Here is a 19,387-nt window from a genome sequence, read left to right as displayed (position 1 = left end):
AATTTTGTTGGGTACCAGAGCCACTGCTCTTCCTGGAGTTGATCTAAGTACTATGAGAAGAGGTAGGCAATTGTCTGCTGCTTCCCAGAATTCTCTTATTTCTCCTGTCACAGTTGATGAAATTGACTTGGCTCTTAAAGGTATTGACAATACCAAAGCTCTTGGCATTGATGGTTTTAATGCTTTCTTTTTTAAAAAAGTTTGGAGTGTTGTGAAAGAAGATATTTATGCAAGTATTTTGGATTTCTTTAACACTGGAAGATTATCAAGGCAATAAAATTGCACAACTGTTACCTTAGTTCCTAAGGTGCAGAATCCTTCTTATGCTAAAGATTTCAGGCCAATTGCATGCTGTACTGTTTTGTATAAGCTAATTTCCAAGATCTTAACTACTAGATTGGCTTATGTTCTTCATGAGATCATTGATAATGCTCAGGCTGGGTTTAATCCTGGTAAGAATATTGGTGACAATATTTTGCTTGCAACTGAATTGATTAAAGGGTATGGGCATAAGTATATCACTCCAAGGTGTATGCTCAAGATTGATCTCAAAAAGGCTTATGACTCAGTTGAGTGGAGTTTTCTTGAAACTGTCATGGCTGAACTTAGTTTCCCTGCTCAGTTTATTAGTTGGATAAAAGGGTGCCTTTCTACTGTCTCTTTCTCTATTTTGATCAATGGGACCCCCTCTAAGCCTTTTCTAGCGAGGAAGGGTCTTAGACAGGGTGACCCCATGTCCCCTTTTCTTTTTTCTATTGGGATGGAGTACCTTTCCAGGTGTCTTTCTGACTTACAGCAGAACCCAAACTTCAATTACCACCCTAGATGTGAGAAAATGAACTTGACCCATCTCATGTTTGCTGATGATCTATTGATGTTCTCTAGGGCAGATGCTGGTTCTGTTTCTCTTCTTTTCCAGGCTTTTACTAAGTTCTCTGAAGCTTCAGGGCTTGCTGCAAACTTGGATAAGAGTGAGGTCTATTTTGGAGGTTTATCAGAGGATAAGCAAAGTAGTCTTAGAGCTCTGATTGGGGTTGCTCCTGGTTCTATTCCTTTTAGATATCTAGGAGTTCCTTTATCTTCTAAAAAGCTCACTATTGCTCAATGTAAGCCCTTGGTGGACAAGGTAACTGCCAGGATCAATGGGTGGACTGCAAGGCATCTTTCTTATGCGGGTAGATTACAATTGGTGAAGAGTGTTCTTTTTGGGATTCAGACATATTGGGCTCAAATTTTTGTCCTTCCCAAGAAGATTCTTAAAGAGATTGAATCAAGATTTAGAGTGTTTCTCTGGACTGGGAAAGCTAACCCCTTCTAAGAAATCTCTAGTTTCTTGGTCTCAAGTTTGTCTGTCTAAAGTGAGTGGGGGGTGGAACCTTATTTCTCTCCCTGAATGGAATCTTGCTGCAATTACCAAGCTTTTATGGGATCTGGCTCATAAGGCTGATAGCCTTTGGGTTAAATGGGTTCATATTTACTATTTCAAATGGAAGCCTTGGTGGGGCATGCCTGCTCCCAAGAAATGTTCTTGGGTGCTTAAGAGAATTCTCAAATGTAGATCTATCATGGATAGTATTGGTAGCTGGGATTCTGTTATGCATGGTGGGAAAGTCAAGATCAAAAAGATTTATCACTACATTATTGGTCAGGTGCCCAAAGTGACTTGGAGAAGAGTTATTTGTAATAATCTTGCCTCTCCAAAGAGTTTATTTATTACTTGGCTTGCTATCAGAAATAGGTTAGTTACTAAAGACAGATTGCAGAGCTGGAACATTCAATGTGATCCCATCTGTTTTTTTGTGTGCTCAGAGCTTGGAATAGTGCAACATCTATTCTTTGATTGCTCTTTTAGTACCAGCATTTGGAAACAGGTTCTTACAGTGTTTGGCTATGACAGATCTGTAAACCAGTTTGATGCTGAATTAGAATGGATCTCAAGAATTTGCAGGAAGCCTAGACCTAAAAATAGGCTTTTAGGAATGTGCTTTGCTGAGACTGTGCATCAGATATGGCTGCAGAGGAATGCTATAGTTTTCACAGGGAGCTGTAAGACTACTTCTGGTGTTTTTAGAGATATTTTATTCTCTGTAGCTTGTAGATGTTCTGTCTCTGACAGACAGCTGCTTGTATTGTAACTGTTTGTTTTGTGCTGTTTTTGTTGTGTGCCTTTTTGTCTAGTCTTGCAGCTTGTTTTGGCAGTTGAGTCTAGGATAGGCTCGTTTCTTCTGTGTTCCTGGTTACTTTTTCTGACACCCTTCATAGAAGGTGGTTGGATTTTGCTTGCAGGGTCTGTCTCCTTTTTCCCTGGTGAACCCTTCCTAGAAGGTGGCACTTGGGGTCTAGGGACAGTTTGGGGGTTTGTTTGCCTATTTTCAGGCTTGTGTAACTTGGGGTTGCAACTTTGCTTTTGAAAGTTGTAATTTTCTTCTTTGGTAATAATAATTTCAATTTACCAAAAAAAAAAAAAAGCTTTTAGAATCAAATAATAATCAAACACATTCAAATAAATCTTTTTATTCGAATTAAAGTCAAACACATTCAAACAAAGCTTTTTGAATCTAATGAAAGTCAAACACATTAAAACCGAGCTTTTTGAATCAAATGAAAGTCAAACACATTTAAACAAAGCTTTTTGAATCAAATGAAAGTCAAACACATTCAAATACAGTCATACACATTCAAACAAAGCTTTATGAATCAAAAGAAAGTCAAACACATTCTAACAATTCTTTTTTAATCGAAAAAAAGTAAAACACATTCAATCAAAGTTTTTTGAATCAAATGAAAGTTAAATACATTCCAACAATTCTTTTTGAATCGAAAAAAGTAAAACACATTCAAACAAACCTTTTTGAATAAAAAGAAAGTCAAACACATTAAAACAAAGCTTTTTAAATCAAATGAAAGTCAAACATATTGAAAAAAATCTTTTTTAATCAAATGAAAGTCAAACACATTCAAACATAGCTTTTTGAATCAAATGAAAGTCAAACACATTCAAACAAATCTTTTTGAATCAAATGGAAGTCAAACACATTCAAACAAATCTTTTTAAATCTATGAAAGTCAAACACATTCAAACAAAGCTTTTTGAATCAAATGAAACTTAAACACATTCAAACAAATCTTTCAAAATCAAATGAAAGCCAAACACATTCAAACATAGCTTTTTGAATAAAATGAAAATCAAACACATTCAAAAAAAGCTTTATGAATCAAATGAAAGTAAAATACATTTAAACAATTCTTTTTCAATCAAAAATAATTAAAACACATTCAAACAAAGCTTTTTAAATCAAATGAAAGTCAAAGACATTCAAACAAAGGTTTTTGAATCAAATAAAAGTCAAACACATTCAAATAAATCTTTTTGAATCGAAATAAAGTCAAACACATTCAAACAAAGCCTTTTGTATCTAATGAAAATCAAACACATTCAAACAAAGCTTTTTGAATCAAATGAAATTTAAACACATTCACACAAATCTTTTTGGATCGAAATACAGTCAAACACATTCAAACAAAGCTTTTTGAATCAAAAGAAAGTCGAACACATTCTATCACTTCTTTTTGAAATGAAAAAAAGTAAAAACATTCAAACAAAGTTTTTTTAGTCAAAAGAAAGTCAAACACATTGAAACAAAGTTTTTTGAATCAAATGAAAATTAAACTTATTCAAACCAATATTTTTAAATCATATGAAAGTCAAACACATTCAAACATAGATTTTTGAATCAAATGAAAGTCAAACACATTCAAACATAGCTTTTTGAATCAAATGAAAGTCAAACACATTTGAACAAAGCTTTTTAAATCAAATGAAAGTTAAACACATTCAAACAAAACTTTTTGAATCAAATGAAAGTCAAATACATTCAAACATAGCTTTTTAAATCAAATAAAAGTCAAACACATTGAAACAAACATTTTTAAATCATATGAAAGTCAAACACATTCAAACATAGCTTTCTGAATCAAATGAAAGTTAAACACATTCTGACAAAGCTTTTTGAATCAAATGAAAGTCAAACACATTCAAATAAATCTTTTTGAATCAAAATAAAGTCAAACTCATTCAAACAAATCTTTATGAAACAAAAAAAGTCAAACTCATTCTAATAATTTTTTTTGAATCGAAAAAAAAGTAAAACACATTCAAACAAAGCTGTTTGAATCAAATGAAAGTTAAATACATTCAGACAAATCTTTTTAAATCATATGAAAGTCAAACACATTCAAACAAATCTTTTTAAATCAAATTAAAGTCAAACACATTCAAACATAGCTTTCTCAATCAAATGAAAGTCAAACACATTCAAACAAAGCTTTTTGAATCAAATGAAATTTAAACACATTCAAATACAGTCATACACATTCAAACAAAGCTTTATGAATTAAAAGAAAGTCAAACACATTCAAAACATTCTATTTGAATCGAAAAAAAGTAAAAACACATTCAATAAAGCTTTTTTAATCAAATGAAAGTCAAACACATTCAAACAAAGCTTTTTGAATCAAATAAAAGTCAAACACATTCAAACAAAGCTTTTTGAATAAAATGAAAGTTAAACACATTCAAACAAATCTTTTTAGATCGAAATACAGTCAAACACATTCAATCAAAGATTTATGAATCAAAAGAAAGTCAAACACATTATAACAATTCTTTTTGAATCGAAAAAAAGTAAAATACTTTCACACAAAGCTTTTTAAATCAAAAGAAAGTAAAACACATTCAAACAAAGCTTTTTGAATCAAATGAAAGTCAAATACATTAAAACAAAGCTTTTTGAATCAAATAAGAGTCAAACACATTGAAACAAATATTTTTAAATCATATGAAAGTCAAACACATTCAAACATAGTTTTTGAATCAAATGAAAGTCAAACACATTTAAACAAAGCTTTTTGAATAAAATGAAAGTAAAAAACATTACAACAAATCTTTCAAAATCAAATGAAAGTAAAAAACATTTAAACAAATCTTTTTGAATAAAATGAAAGTCAAACACAATCAAACAAATCTTTTTAGATAGAAATGCAGTCAAACACACTCAGACAAAGGTTTTTGGATCAAAAGAAAGTCAAACACATTCAAACATAGCTTTTTGAATCAAATGAAAGTCAAATACATTCAAGCTAATCTTTTTAAATCAAATGAAAGTCAAACACATTCAAACAAATCTTTTTAAATCATATGAAAATCAAACACATTCAAACATAGCTTTTTGAATCAAATAAAAGGTAAACACATTCAAACACAGCCTTTTGAATCAAATAATAGTCTAACACATTCAAATAAATCTTTTTCATCGAATTAAAGTCAAACACATTCAAACAAAACTTTTTAAATCTAATGAAACTCAAACACGTTCAATCCGAGCTTTTTGAATCAAATGAAAGTCAAACACATTTAAACAAAGCTTTTTGAATCAAATGTAAGTCAAACACATTCAAATAAAGTCTTACACATTCAAACAAAGCTTTATGAATCAAGAGAAAGTCAAACACATTCTAACAATTCTTTTTGAATCGAAAAAAAGTAAAACACATTCAATCAAAGTTTTTTGAATCAAATGAAAGTTAAATACATTCCAACAATTCTTTTTGAATCGAAAAAAGTTAAACAAATTCAAACAAACCTTTTTGAATAAAAAGAAAGTCAAACACATTCAAACAAAGCTTTTTAAACCAAGTGAAAGTCAAACACATTCAAACAAATCGTTTTGAATCAAATGAAAGTCAAACACATTCAATTAAATCTTTTTAGATCGAAATACAGTCAAACACATTAAAACAGAGCTTTTTGAATGAAATGAAATTCAAACACATTCAAACAAGCTTTTGGAATCAAATGAAAGTCAAACACATTAGAACAAATCTTTTTGAATTAAATGAAATTCAAATACATTTAAACAAATCTTTTTAGATCGAAATACAATCAAACATATTCAAACAAAGCTTTATGAATCAAAAGGAAGTCAAACACATTCTAACAATTCTTTTTGAATCGAAAAAAACTGTAACACATTCAAACAAAGTTTTTTGAATCAAATGAAAGTTAAATACATTCAAACAATTCTTTTTGAATCGAAAAAAAATAAAACATATTCAAACATAGCTTTTTGAATCAAAAGAAAGTCAAACACATTGAAACAAAGCTTTTTAAATCAAATGAAAGTCAAACACATTGAAACAAATCTTTTTAAATCAAATGAAAGTCAAACACATTCAACCATAGCTTTTTAAATCAAATGAAAGTCAAACACATTCAAACAAAGCTTTTTGAATCAAATGAAAGTCAAACACATTCAAACAAATCTTTTTAAATCATATGAAATTCAAACACATTCAAACAAAGTTTTTTGAATAAAATGAAAGTCAAACACATTCAAACAAATCTTTCAAAATCAATTGAAAGTCAAACACATTCAAACATAGCTTTTTGAATCAAATGAAAGTCAAACACATTCAAACAAAACTTTTAGAATCAAATGAGAGTCTAACACATTCAAACAAAGCTTTTTGAATAAAATGAAAGTAAAATACATTCAAACAATTCTTTTTAAATCGAAAAAAAAGTAAAACACAATCAAACAAAGCTTTTTCAATAAAAAAAAAGTCAAACACATTCAAACAATGCTTTTTGAATCAAATAAAAGTCAAACACATTCAAACAAATCATTTTAAATCAAATGAAAGTCAAACACATTCAAACAAAGGTTTTTGAATCAAATGAAAGTCAAAAACATTCAAACAAATCTTTTTAAATCAAATGAAAGTCAAACACATTCTAACATAGCTTTTTGAATCAAATGAAAGTCAAACACATTCTAACAAAGCTTTTTGAATCAAATGAAAGTCAAATGCATTCAAACAAAGTTTTTTAAATCTAATTAAAGTCAAACACAATCAAACAATTCTTTTTGAATCAAAATAAAGTAAAACAAATTAAAACAAAGATTTTTGAATCAAAAGAAAGTCAAACACATTCAAACAAACTTTTTAAATCAAATGAAAGTCAAACACATTCAAACAAATCATTCAAAATCAAATAAAAGTTAAACACATTCAAACACAGCTTTTTTAATCAAATGAAAATTAAACGCATTCAAACAAATCTTTTTGAATCAAATGAAAGTCAAACAGGTTAAAAAAAAATCTTAGTTAAAAACAAGATTTTTGAATAAAATGAAAGTCAAATACATTCAAACAATTTTTTTTAAGTCGAAAAAAAGTAAGACATTCACACAAAGCTTTTTACATCAAAAGAAAGTCAAACACATTAAAAAAAATCCTTTTGGATCGAAATACAGCTAAACACATTCAAACAAAGCTTTATGAATCAAATGAAAGTCAAACACATTCAAACAAATATTTTTAAATCATATGAAAGCCAAACACATTGAAACATAACTTTTTGAATCAAATGAAAGTCTAACCCATTTAAACAAAGTTTTTTGAATCAAATAAAAGTCAAACACATTTAAACAAATCATTTTAGATCGAAATACTGTCAAACACATTCAAACAAAGCATTATGAATCAAAAGAAAGTCAAACACATTCTAACAATTCTTTTTGAACCGAAAAAAAGTAAAACATATTCAAATAAAGTTTTTTGAATCAAATGAAAGTTAAATATATTCAAACAATTCTTTTTGAATCGAAAAAAAGAAAATCACATTCAAACAAAGTTTTTTGAATCAAAAGAAAGTCAAACACATTCAAACAAAGCTTTTTGAATCAAATGAAAGTATAACACATTTAAACAAATCTTTTTAAATCAAATGAAAGTCAAACACATTCAAACATAGCTTTTTGAATCAAATGAAAGTCAAATACATTCCAAAAAAAGGTTTTTGAATCAAATGAAAGTCAAACACATTCAAATAAATTTTTTTGAATCGAAATAAAGTCAAACACATTCAAACAAAGCTTTTTTAATCAAATAAAAGTCACACACATTCAAACAAAGCCGTTTGAATCAAATGAATGTCATAATATTTAAACAAATCATTTTAGATCGAAATACTGTCAAACACATTCAAATAAAGCTTTTTGAATCAAATGAAAGTCAAACACATTTAAACAAAGTTTTTTGACTCAAATGAAAGTCAAACACATTCAAATAAATCGTTTAGAATCCAAATAAAGTAAAACCCATTCAAACAAAGCTTTTTAAATCAAATGAAAGTCAAACACATTCAAACAAATCTTTTTGAATCAAATGAAAGTTAAACACATTCAAACATAGCTTTTTGAATCAAAATAAAGTCAAAGACATTCAAACATAGGTTTTTAAATCAAATGAAAGTCAAACACATTCAAACAAAGCTTTTTGAATCAAATAAGAGTCAAACACATTGAAATACAGTCAAACACATTCAAACAAAGCTTTATGAATCAAAAGAAAGTAAAACACATTCTAACAATTCTTTTTTAATCGAAAAAAAAAAACACATTTAAACAAAGTTTTTTGAATCAAAAGAAAGTCAAACACATTCAAACAAAGCTTTTTGAATTAAATGAAAGTGAAACACCTTCAATCAAATATTTTTAAATCATATGAAAGTCATACACATTGAAACATAGCTTTTTGAATTAAATAAAAGTCAAATACATTCAAACAAAGGTTTTTAAATTAAATAAATGTCAAAAACATTCAAAAAAATCTTTTTGAATCGAAATAGAGTCAAACACATTCAAACAAAGCTTTTTGAATCAAATGAAAGTCAAACACATTAAAACAAATATGTTTAGATCGAAATACAGTAAAACACATTCAAACAAAACTTTATGTATCAAAAGAAATTTAAACACATTCAAACATAGCTTTTTAAATCAAATGAAAGTCAAACACATTTAAAAAAATCTTTTTAAATCAAATAAAATTCAAACACATTCAAATATAGCCTTTGGAATCAAATGAAAGTCAAACACATTCAAACAAAGCCTTTTGAATTAAAAGAAAGTCAAAAACATTAAAAAAAAATCTTTTTGAATCGAAATAAAGTCATACACGTTTAAACAAAGCTTTTTGAATAAAATGAAAGTCAAACACATTCAAACACATCTTTTTAGATCGAAATACAGTCAAACACATTCAGACAAAGGTTTTTGGATCAAAAGAAAGTCAAACACATTCAAACATAGCTTTTTGAATCAAATGAAAGTCAAATACATTTAAACTAATCTTTTTGGATCGAAATACAGTTAAACACATTCAAACAAAGATTTATGAATCAAAAGAAAGTCAAACACAGTCAAACAATTCTTTTTGAATCGAAAAAAAGTAAAACACATTCAATTAAAACTTGTTTTTTTAAAAAGAAAGTCAAACACATTCAAACAAAGCTTTATGAATCAAAAGAAAGTTAAACACATTCTAACAATTCTTTTTGAATCGAAAAAAATAAAACACATTTAAACAAAGTTTTTTTAATCAAAAGAAAGTCAAACACATTCAAACAAAGCTTTTTGAATCAAATGAAAGTCAAACACATTCAAACAAATATTTTAAAATCATATGAAAGTCATACACATTCAAACATAGCTTTTTGAATTAAATGAAAGTCAAACACATTCAAACAAAGCTTTTTGAATTCAATGAATGTAAAAAACATTTAAAAAAAATCTTTTTGAATCGAAATAAAGTCAAACACATTCAAAAAAAGCTTTTTGAATAAAATGAAAATCAAACACATTCAAACAAATCTTTTTAGATCGAAATACAGTAAAACACATTCAAACAAAGCTTTATGTATCAAAAGAAATTCAAACACATTCAAACATAGCTTTTTAAATCAAATGAAAGTCAAACACATTCAAATAAATCTTTTTAAATCAAATGAAATTCAAACACATTCAAACATAGCCTTTGGAATTCACACACATTCAAACATAGCCTTTTTGAATCAAATGAAAGTCAAATATATTCAAATATATCTTTTTGGAATCGAAATAAAGTCAAACACATTCAAACAAAGCTTTTTGAATCAAATGAAAATCAAATACATTCAAACTAATCTTTTTTAAATTAAATGAAATTCAAACACATTCAAACAAATCTTTTTGAATCAAATGAAAGTCAAATACATTCAAACAAAGCTTTTAGAATCAAATGAAAGTCAAACACATTCAAACAAATCTTTTTGAATCGAAAAAAGTAAAAACACATTCAAACAAAGCTTTTTGAATCAAAAGAAAGTCAAACACATTCAAACAAAGTTTTTTGAATCAAATGAAAGTCAAACGCATTCAAAAAATCTTTTTAAATCATATGAAAGCCAAACACATTCAAACATAGCTTTTTGAATCAAATGAAAGTCTAACGCATTTAAACAAAGCTTTTTGAATCAAATGAAAGTCAAACACATTCTAAAAAATCTTTTTGAATCGAAATAAAGTCAAACTTATTAAAACAAAGCTTTTTAAATCAAAGGAAAGTCAAACACGTTCAAACAAAACTTTTTGAATCAAATGAAAGTCAAACACATTCAAACAAATCTTTTTGAATAAAATAAGAGTCAAAAACATTTTAACAAATCTTTTTGGATCCAAATACAATCAAACACATTCAAACATAGCTTTTTAAATCAAATGAAAGTCAAACACATTCAAACAAAGCTTTTTGAATCAAATGTAAGTCAAACACATTCAAATAAATCTTTTTGAATTGAAATAAAGTCAAACACATTCAAACAAAGCTTTTTGAATCAAATGAAAGTCAAACGCATTCAACCAAAGCTTTTTGAATCAAATGAAATTTAAACACATTCAAACAAATCCTTTCGGATCGAAATACAGTCAAACACATTCAAACAAAGCTTTATGAATCAAATGAAAGTCAAACACATTCAAACAAATATTTTTAAATCATATGAAAGCCAAACACATTCAAACATAGCTTTTTGAATCAAACGAAAGTCTAACCCATTTAAACAAAGTTTTTTGAATCAAATGAAAGTCAAACACATTTAAACAAATCATTTTAGATCGAAATACTGTCAAACACATTCAAACAAAGTATTATGAATCAAAAGAAAGTCAAACACATTCTAACAACTCTTTTTGAATCGAAAAAAAGTAAAACATATTCAAATAAAGTATTTTTAATCAAATGAAAGTTAAATACATTCAAACAATTCTTTATGAATCAAAAAAAAGTAAATCACATTCAAACAAAGTTTTTTGAATTAAAAGAAAGTCAAACACATTCAAACAAAGCTTTTTGAATCAAATGAAAGTAAAACATATTCAAACAGATCTTTTTAAATCAAGTGAAAGTCAAACACATTCAAACATAGCTTTTTGAATCAAATGAAAGTCAAATACATTCCAAAAAAAGGTTTTTGAATCAAATGAAAGTCAAACAAATTCAAATAAATCTTTTTTTTAATCGAAATAAAGTCAAACACATTCAAACAAAGCTTTTTGAATCAAATGAAAGTCAAACACATTCAAACAAAGCCGTTTGAATCAAATGAATGTCTTACACATTTAAACAAATCATTTTAGATCGAAATACTGTCAAACACATTCAAACAAATTTTATGAATCAAAAGAAAGTCAAATAGATTCTAACAATTGTTTTTAAATCGAAAATAAGTAAAACACATTCAAACCAAGTTTTTTTGAATCAAAAGAAAGTTAAATACATTCAAACAATTCTTTTTGAATCGAAAAAAAGTAAATCACATTCAAACAAAGCTTTTTGAATCAAAAGAAAGTCAAACACTTTCAAACAAAGCTTTTCGAATCAAATGAAAGTCAAGCACATTCAAACAAATCTTTTTAAATTAAATGAAAGTCAAACACATTCAAACATAGCTTTTTTAATCAGATGAAAGTTAAACACATTCAAATAAAGATTTTTCAATCAAATGAAAGTCTAACACATTCAAATAAATCTTTTTGAATCGAAATACAGTCAAACACATTCAAACAAAGCTTTTTTAATCAAATAAAAGTCAAACAGGTTAAAAAAAAGATCTTTGTTAAAATAAAGGTTTTTGAATCAAATGAAAGTCAAATACATTCAAACAATTCTTTTTAATTCGAAAAAAAGTAACACATTCACACAAAGCATTTTGAATCAAAAGAAAGTCAAACACATTCAAACAAATCTTTTTGAATCAATTGAAAGTCAAACACATTCAAAGAAATCTTTTTAAATCAAATGAAAGTCAAACACATTTAAACATAGCTTTTTGAAACAAATGAAAGTCAAACACATTCAAAAAATGCTTTTTAAATCAAATGAAAGTCAAATATATTCAAATATATCTTTTTGGAATCGAAATAAAGTCAAACACATTAAAACAAAGCTTTTTGAATCAAATGAAAGTCAAATATATTCAAACAAAGCTTTTTGAATCAAATGAAAGTCAAACACATTCAAACAATTCTTTTTGAATCGAAAAAAGTAAAAACACATTCAAACAAAGCTTTTTGAATCAAAAGAAAGTCAAACACATTCAAACAAAGTTTTTTGAATCAAATGAAAGTCAAACACATTCAAACAAAGCTTTTTGAATTAAATGAAAGACAAACACATTCATACAAATCTTTTTGAATCAAATGAAAGTCAAATACATTCAAACAAAGCTTTTTGAATCAAATGAAAGTGTTGAGTCACTTAAGGTTTTGAGTGATGACAAACAGCTGACTAGCTGGTTCTTGTTGGTTTTATATCATATCAACTGACATTTTGAACAGGAACAGCTATCCCAAGTACTTGAGGCAATATGAAGTCCTTTTGAATCAAAGCATTCAAGAAATATGTAACAGAATGTTCTATCAAGGAAGGCCGTCAAGACTTGAAGATTATGAAGTCTCTCAGATTAGGATAGTTGATCTTTGTAGTCTTTATAATGTTAAGTGTGCATGGATGTTTGTACGTGAGCTATCTGTATCCCTTACTTAGAATATTTAGTGTTGTAGAGATCAGGAAAAGTTGACCTGATCTCTAGGACACTAACAGGTTAGGAAACAGCTGCTTCGTAGCTTGTTTCATGAACCTGGACATTAGTTCAGTAAATATTTTCTGGAATATATATTTCCCATCCTTAGAGAATATTTACTAAACTAATTGATTCAGTTTATGCAGAGTTGGAGATGAATTATTTCGCATATAACTTAGAATATATTATTCTACCCATTTATGGAAAGTAGAATAATATCTTAGAATATCTCTTATTTACAAAATAAAAGATATTCTATTTACCTAAGTTATGATCTGAAAAGATCACGAAAGAATTCATCTCCCAACCTTATAAAAGCATAAACTCGATCAGAATTTTGGGGGAGCTTTTCTGAAAAACTTCTCTATCTTTGAAAGCTCGAAATACACTCTAAGGGAAATAGTTAGTTCATCTCTTACAAACTAATTATGCACACAGTAAGAATTGTTTTGTAATTATCTCTTGTAAGCTTTGAGTGGAAGCATTTAGAGGGAAACAAAGGGTTTGTATTGAATCACTAAGAGGTTAGTGATTGGGTAGCATTTACGAGTGTGAGTGCAAGTGCTTGTGAGTTCAAGTGCGAAGTGACACCTAGAGTTAGGTGTGGGGATCACGAGTGTGATCATTTGTAATTGCTTTTGTTTTTCAGAGTTGATTAATAAAAGTAATTAGGGTAGTGGAGGACGTAGGCTCAGAGTTGAGCTAAACCTCGTTAAATCTTTGTGTTGATTATTTATTGAATTTTCTGTTTCCGCTGCAGGACCAGTTCATCACCTGGTCCCCCTACATAAATAGAGAAGAAAATCCAATAATTCTTAACACTGCCCTGTACTCAATTCAACCCCCCCCCCCTTCTTGAGTACCAGCTGCACTTTCAATTGGTATCAGAGCCTCGGCTTCTTGTAAGGGTAACACCTAGAGAAGTAGATCATGAGTACTCAGGAAATGAATGCTATGGGATATGACAACAAGACACCAAAGTTCAATGGGAAGAACTATGCATGGTGGAAGAACAGAATCAAGAACATCATCATTGGCATTGATTATGAATGCTGGTTGGTTGTTAAGAATGGTCCCTTGACCATTGAGAAGTCTGATCCAGAAGGGAAGCTGGTCCCAAAGACTGAAGATGAATACATCTCCACTGATTACAAAAAGCTGGAGAAAAATGCTAAGGCTATGTCGATACTGCAACAGGCCATTGCTGAGAATGAGACAAACAGGATCTCAGCATGCACCACTGCCAAGGAGATCTGGGATACCCTTGAACTTGCCTTTGAGGGTACCAGTGAGGTAAAGAGGTCTAAAATTGATTTACTTATGTCAAAATATGAATCTTTTAATATGTTTAAGGATGAAGATATTAATACTTGTTTTGGTAGATTCATGACTATTGTAAATGATTTAAAATCTCTTGGTAAAAGCTTTACTGATGAAGATCTTGTTAGAAAGATTTTGAGAAGTTTGACAGGTGAATGGACTCCCAAGGTTACATCCATTTATGAAGCAAAGGATCTTTCAATTCTTTCAGTTGAACAGTTGATAGGTTCCCTCATGACCCATGAAATGCTGGTTGGATCTAAGTCAGAGAAGGTACCAGCAAAAGGAATTGCTCTAAAGGGAACAGTCGAAGATGAGGATGATGAGATAGGAATGATGGCTAGAAGGTTTGAAAGAAGTTTCAGAAACCAGAAGGGAAAATTCATCAAGGGTAAGTTTAATAATGCATCAAATAAAAAATCTAACAACTTCTCTGCAACAGGATGCTTTAAGTGTGGTGAGAAGGGACACCTTGTGAAGAATTGTCCTCAATGGAAGGACAACCAGTCCAAGGAAGCAGACAAGATGGCCTACAAAAAGGCCATGGTTGCTGCTGTCTGGGGAGATACAGACAGTGATGAAGAGGGAGATGATTCAAGTCAGTCAGATGTATGTATGACAGCAATACTGAATCAAAGTTCAGAAGAAGGTACCAGGAACAGCAGAGGAACCAGCTCAGATGTCCACTGCCTCATGGCAAAGAAGCACCCCTTGGATCAACATCAGGTAAACATTGATCAGATCAAAAAGGATATGCTCTTTTATGATAGAGAAAACTTGATGGAATGTGCTAGTAGTGCTTTAGATCAATGTTTAGAACTTGGAATTGCTTATCATGATTTTAAGAGAAAGTTTAAAGAAAAGTCTAAAGAATATGATATTGCTAATTCAAGTTGTGATTTGTTGGAAAGTGTCTGTGCTAACTTGAAGCAGGAAGTGGCTGAACTAGAGATTGCTTTAGATCAAAGCAAACTTGAAATTCAGAGAATAAAATCTGATATGGGTTTGTGTGATGACAGTGATGATGAATGTGAGAAACAGTTTACAAGTTGTGTCATTAACGTGCTTGATTATAGTGATGATGACTTGTACGACTTTGATAGTATAAAATCTAGGGCAAGTGCTCTAAATAGGTCTAAACTGTTAGAAGGATTCAACTTGTTAGTTGATGATGTAGAGAAACTATATAAAGCATATGTCCTAGTTAAGGACAACAAAAGTACTGGTTCTGAAACTGTTTCTAGTAATATGCATGATGAATGTGAAGCTAAAATTTGTAGCTTGCAGGTTGAGTTAGCCCAGCTTAGAAAGACTAATTCTTGTGATTCTGTAGTTTTGCATGATTCAAATATTTCAAAATTGCAAGCTGAGCTTGAAAGAGCTAAGCTTGACTTTGAGATAGTTGTTGACCAGAATTTATCCCTGCATGAGAAAATGAACTTAAAGGACAGAGAGTTCATAGAATTTAAGAAGAGAATGGATAAAGTCCTCCAATCCCAGAACTCATTGAACCAGTTAACCTTAACTGCTGGAAACAGTGGTAGAAGGGGACTTGGTTATACTGGGAAGGGGAACAGGAGGAACTGGTCTCCCAGAGATACTACATGGTTACAGGAGTATAAGAAAGGTAAGTATGTCTTAGCAAAAGACATGCATGTGTGCTATCATTGTGGCAAGAATGGCCATAAGAAATATGAGTGTAAAGACAGGAAAAGTAGATTGGATAAAAATGAGAAAAATGTTAAACAGATTTGGGTTAGAAAAGACTTGCTTGAATCTGTTGTTGGAAAGGGACCCAAAAAGATTTGGGTTCCTAAAGCTAACGTTTGAATTTTTCCTGTGTAGGCTGAAGTGAGAGACAATACCTACTGGTATTTGGACAGTGGCTGCTCAAGACACATGTCAGGGGATAGGAAACAGTTTCTCTCACTTACAGCTCATGAAGGGGGAAAGGTGACTTTTGGTGATAACAGCAAAGGTACCATTCTTGGAATTGGTAAGGTTGGTAAGTCACTTTCCCATGCTATTAGTGATGTATATTATGTTGATGGTTTACAACATAATCTCTTGAGTATTTCACAATTATGTGATAAAGGTAATAAAGTTGAGTTCAAAGACAACCTTTGTCACATAGTGAATTTGCAAACAAATGAACTTGTCTGCCAAGGATTCAGACATGAAAACGTTTACATTACTTATTTAAACCAAATCCCTGAGAACAAGTCCATCTGTTTGAGTGCTGTTTCTGATAGGGACCAGTGGCTTTGGCATAAAAGGATGGGACATGTCAGCTTTAGACTTCTTAACAAACTCAGGTCTCAAGAATTGGTGATAGGCCTGCCTAACATCAAGTTTGAAGCAGATAGAGTTTGTGAAGAATGTGCTAAAGGGAAACAAGTCAAATCCTTTTTTAAGCCAAAGAAAACTATCAGTACCAGCAGACCTCTAGAACTTATTCATATTGATTAATGTGGACCCATGAGAGTCCAAAGTAGAAATGGTTCTAGATATGTGTGTGTCATTGTTGATGATTATTCCAGATACACATGGACTCTATTTCTGTCTTCTAAAGATGAAACTTTTGATGAGTTCATTGTATTAGTAAAGCAGGTTCAGAACAAGATCAATCATCAACTGGCTGCCATAAGATCTGATCATGGATCAGAGTTTGATAACTCTAGCTTCATAGAGTTCTGCAGGGAACATGGAGTTTCTCACAATTTCTCTGCCCCAAGAACTCCTCAACAAAATGGAGTAGTTGAGAGGAAGAACAGGACTTTGGAAGAAATGGCAAGAACAATGCTCATTGAGAGTTGTCTCCCCAAGTCTTTTTGGGCAGAAGCTGTAAATACAGCTTGTCACATGTTAAATAGGTTGATGTTAAGGCCTCAAATGAAGAAGACTCCATACGAACTTCTTAGAGGAAGGAAACCAAACATAGCATACTTCAGAACCTTTGGTTGTAAGTGTTATGTGCATAATAATGGTAAGAACAGCTTGGATAAATTTGATCCAAGAAGTGATGAAGCTGTCTTCCTTGGTTATTCTTCTCACAGTAAGGCATATAAAGTATTCAATAAGAAAACTTTGTGTGTTGAAGAAAGTGTTCATGTAGTCTTTGATGAATTTAATATGTGTTGTGAGAATGTGCAGGTTGATGACTTAGATGAGATAGGACTTTTGTATTTTACAGGAGAATCAACTGATGTTTCCTTAGAAAAACCAGGTTCACATACTGGTTCACCAGATGCTGCTGGTGAAGGACTTGGTCACAATAAAGGAGATCCTCAACAAGTAGATACTCATGAGGATGGAGATGAAGGTCCCCAAGTAAATGGAGAAAGCAACACCTCAGGGGGAACAGAAAACTTTCAGGACAAGTTTTCCACCCAGATCTGATGCAAAGTGAATTTGAGATGAGCATGATGGGAGAACTAGGATTCTTCCTAGGATTGCAGATCAAGCAAACAGTTGATGGGATCATGATACATCAACAGAAGTATCTAAAGGAACTAATCAAGAAGTATGGATTGCAAGACAGTAAATCATATGCAACTCCAATACCTACAAATGCAAAGCTAGACAGTGATGATAAAGGAGAGAGTGTGGAAGCTACACTGTTTAGAGGTATGATTGGTTCTCTTCTCTACTTGACAGCTAGTAGGCCAGATATAGTGTTTTCTGTGGGATTGTGTGCACGTTTTCAAAGCAATCCCAAAGAATCTCACCTAAAGGCTGTCAAGAGAATACTTAGATACTTAGTAGGAACAGATGATCTGTACTTGTGGTACCCCAAAGGTGGTTCAATTGAACTATTAGGATACACAGATGCAGATTATGCTGGATTCCTAGTAGACAGAAAGAGCACATCTGGTATGGCACATTTCTTAGGTCCCTGCTTGATTTCATGGGGATCAAAGAAACAAAATTCTGTTGCTTTATCCACAGCAGAATCTGAATACATAGCTGCTGCAGCTTGCTGCTCCCAGCTGTTGTGGATAAGAAACCAGTTGAAAGATTTTGGTATTTTCTATGAAAATGTACCTATTTTATGTGATAATACAAGTGCTATTAACATTTCTAAGAATCCTGTGCAGCATTCCAGGACAAAGCATATTGAGATAAGACATCATTTCCTAAGAGATAATGTTGAGAAAGGTCTTGTAGAGCTGAGTTTTTGCAACAGTGAAGAACAAATTGCAGATATCTTCACTAAGCCATTGGGTAAAGAGTCTTTCTACAAGTTTAGAGTCATGTTAGGTCTGACTAGGTCAAACTAAGAGACCTCTCTCAGCTGTTTTCCCCAATGATTGGCTAATTAAGTATTCTTTAAATGTGTGCGTGCATCATACCTTTGCAATCTGTCTATTATCTCAATGTTAATTGCTTATCTCTATGTGAGCAATATTGCAGCTAATCACTTTCAGGATTGAAGGCCATATTGAACAGATAAGCAACTGTTTCAGTAACCCTACCAGCAGAGGAAACAGCAGCAAATACAAACGGATTAATTTTGAAATTAATTTCAAATTAAACCGTGAGAAAATATTTTTTATATTCTTATTTGATTTTAAAATCTTTTAAATATGGCAGTTATTTTCCTCCAACGGCAATTTGTTCTGACAGTTGCAATTATGGGCAGTTGTTCATTTATGGAAGTTATTTCCAAATTAAAATAACTTCCAAATATCTTCTGATCCTCTGATTTTATTTCTGATTGTCTCTATAATTCCTCTTGATATATATTTGCTTCCCTTTCCTTGCTCCGTGATTATTCATCATTCATCAAAAATTCTCAACTTCTCTCTCTACAAGATCAATTCTTCGAAGCTTAGACAAGCAACAATGGTGAGAAAGGCTGGAACTGGAAGGAAAGGAGGAAGGAAAGGAGGTTCCAAAGCAAGTTTGGCTAGTTCCCCCTCGTCAAAATCTCAAGAAACAATCAAGGATGTTCTTATGAACGTCTCTGAGCAGACTCCTTCACAAGCAACACCAGAAATCAACCCCTCTGAAACTGAACCCATCAAGGCCGTTCCCTTGAGACAAACTCCTTCAAACGAGAATGTCTTGAAGGAAAAACCTGCTTCACCATCAAAGACTAAA

This window comes from Chenopodium album, chromosome 5, assembly GCF_948465745.1.
Source record: "Chenopodium album chromosome 5, dcCheAlbu1.1, whole genome shotgun sequence".
Lineage (NCBI taxonomy): Eukaryota > Viridiplantae > Streptophyta > Magnoliopsida > Caryophyllales > Amaranthaceae > Chenopodium > Chenopodium album.
The sequence above is the reverse complement of the archived record's forward strand: the minus strand, read 5'-3'. Positions refer to the sequence as shown.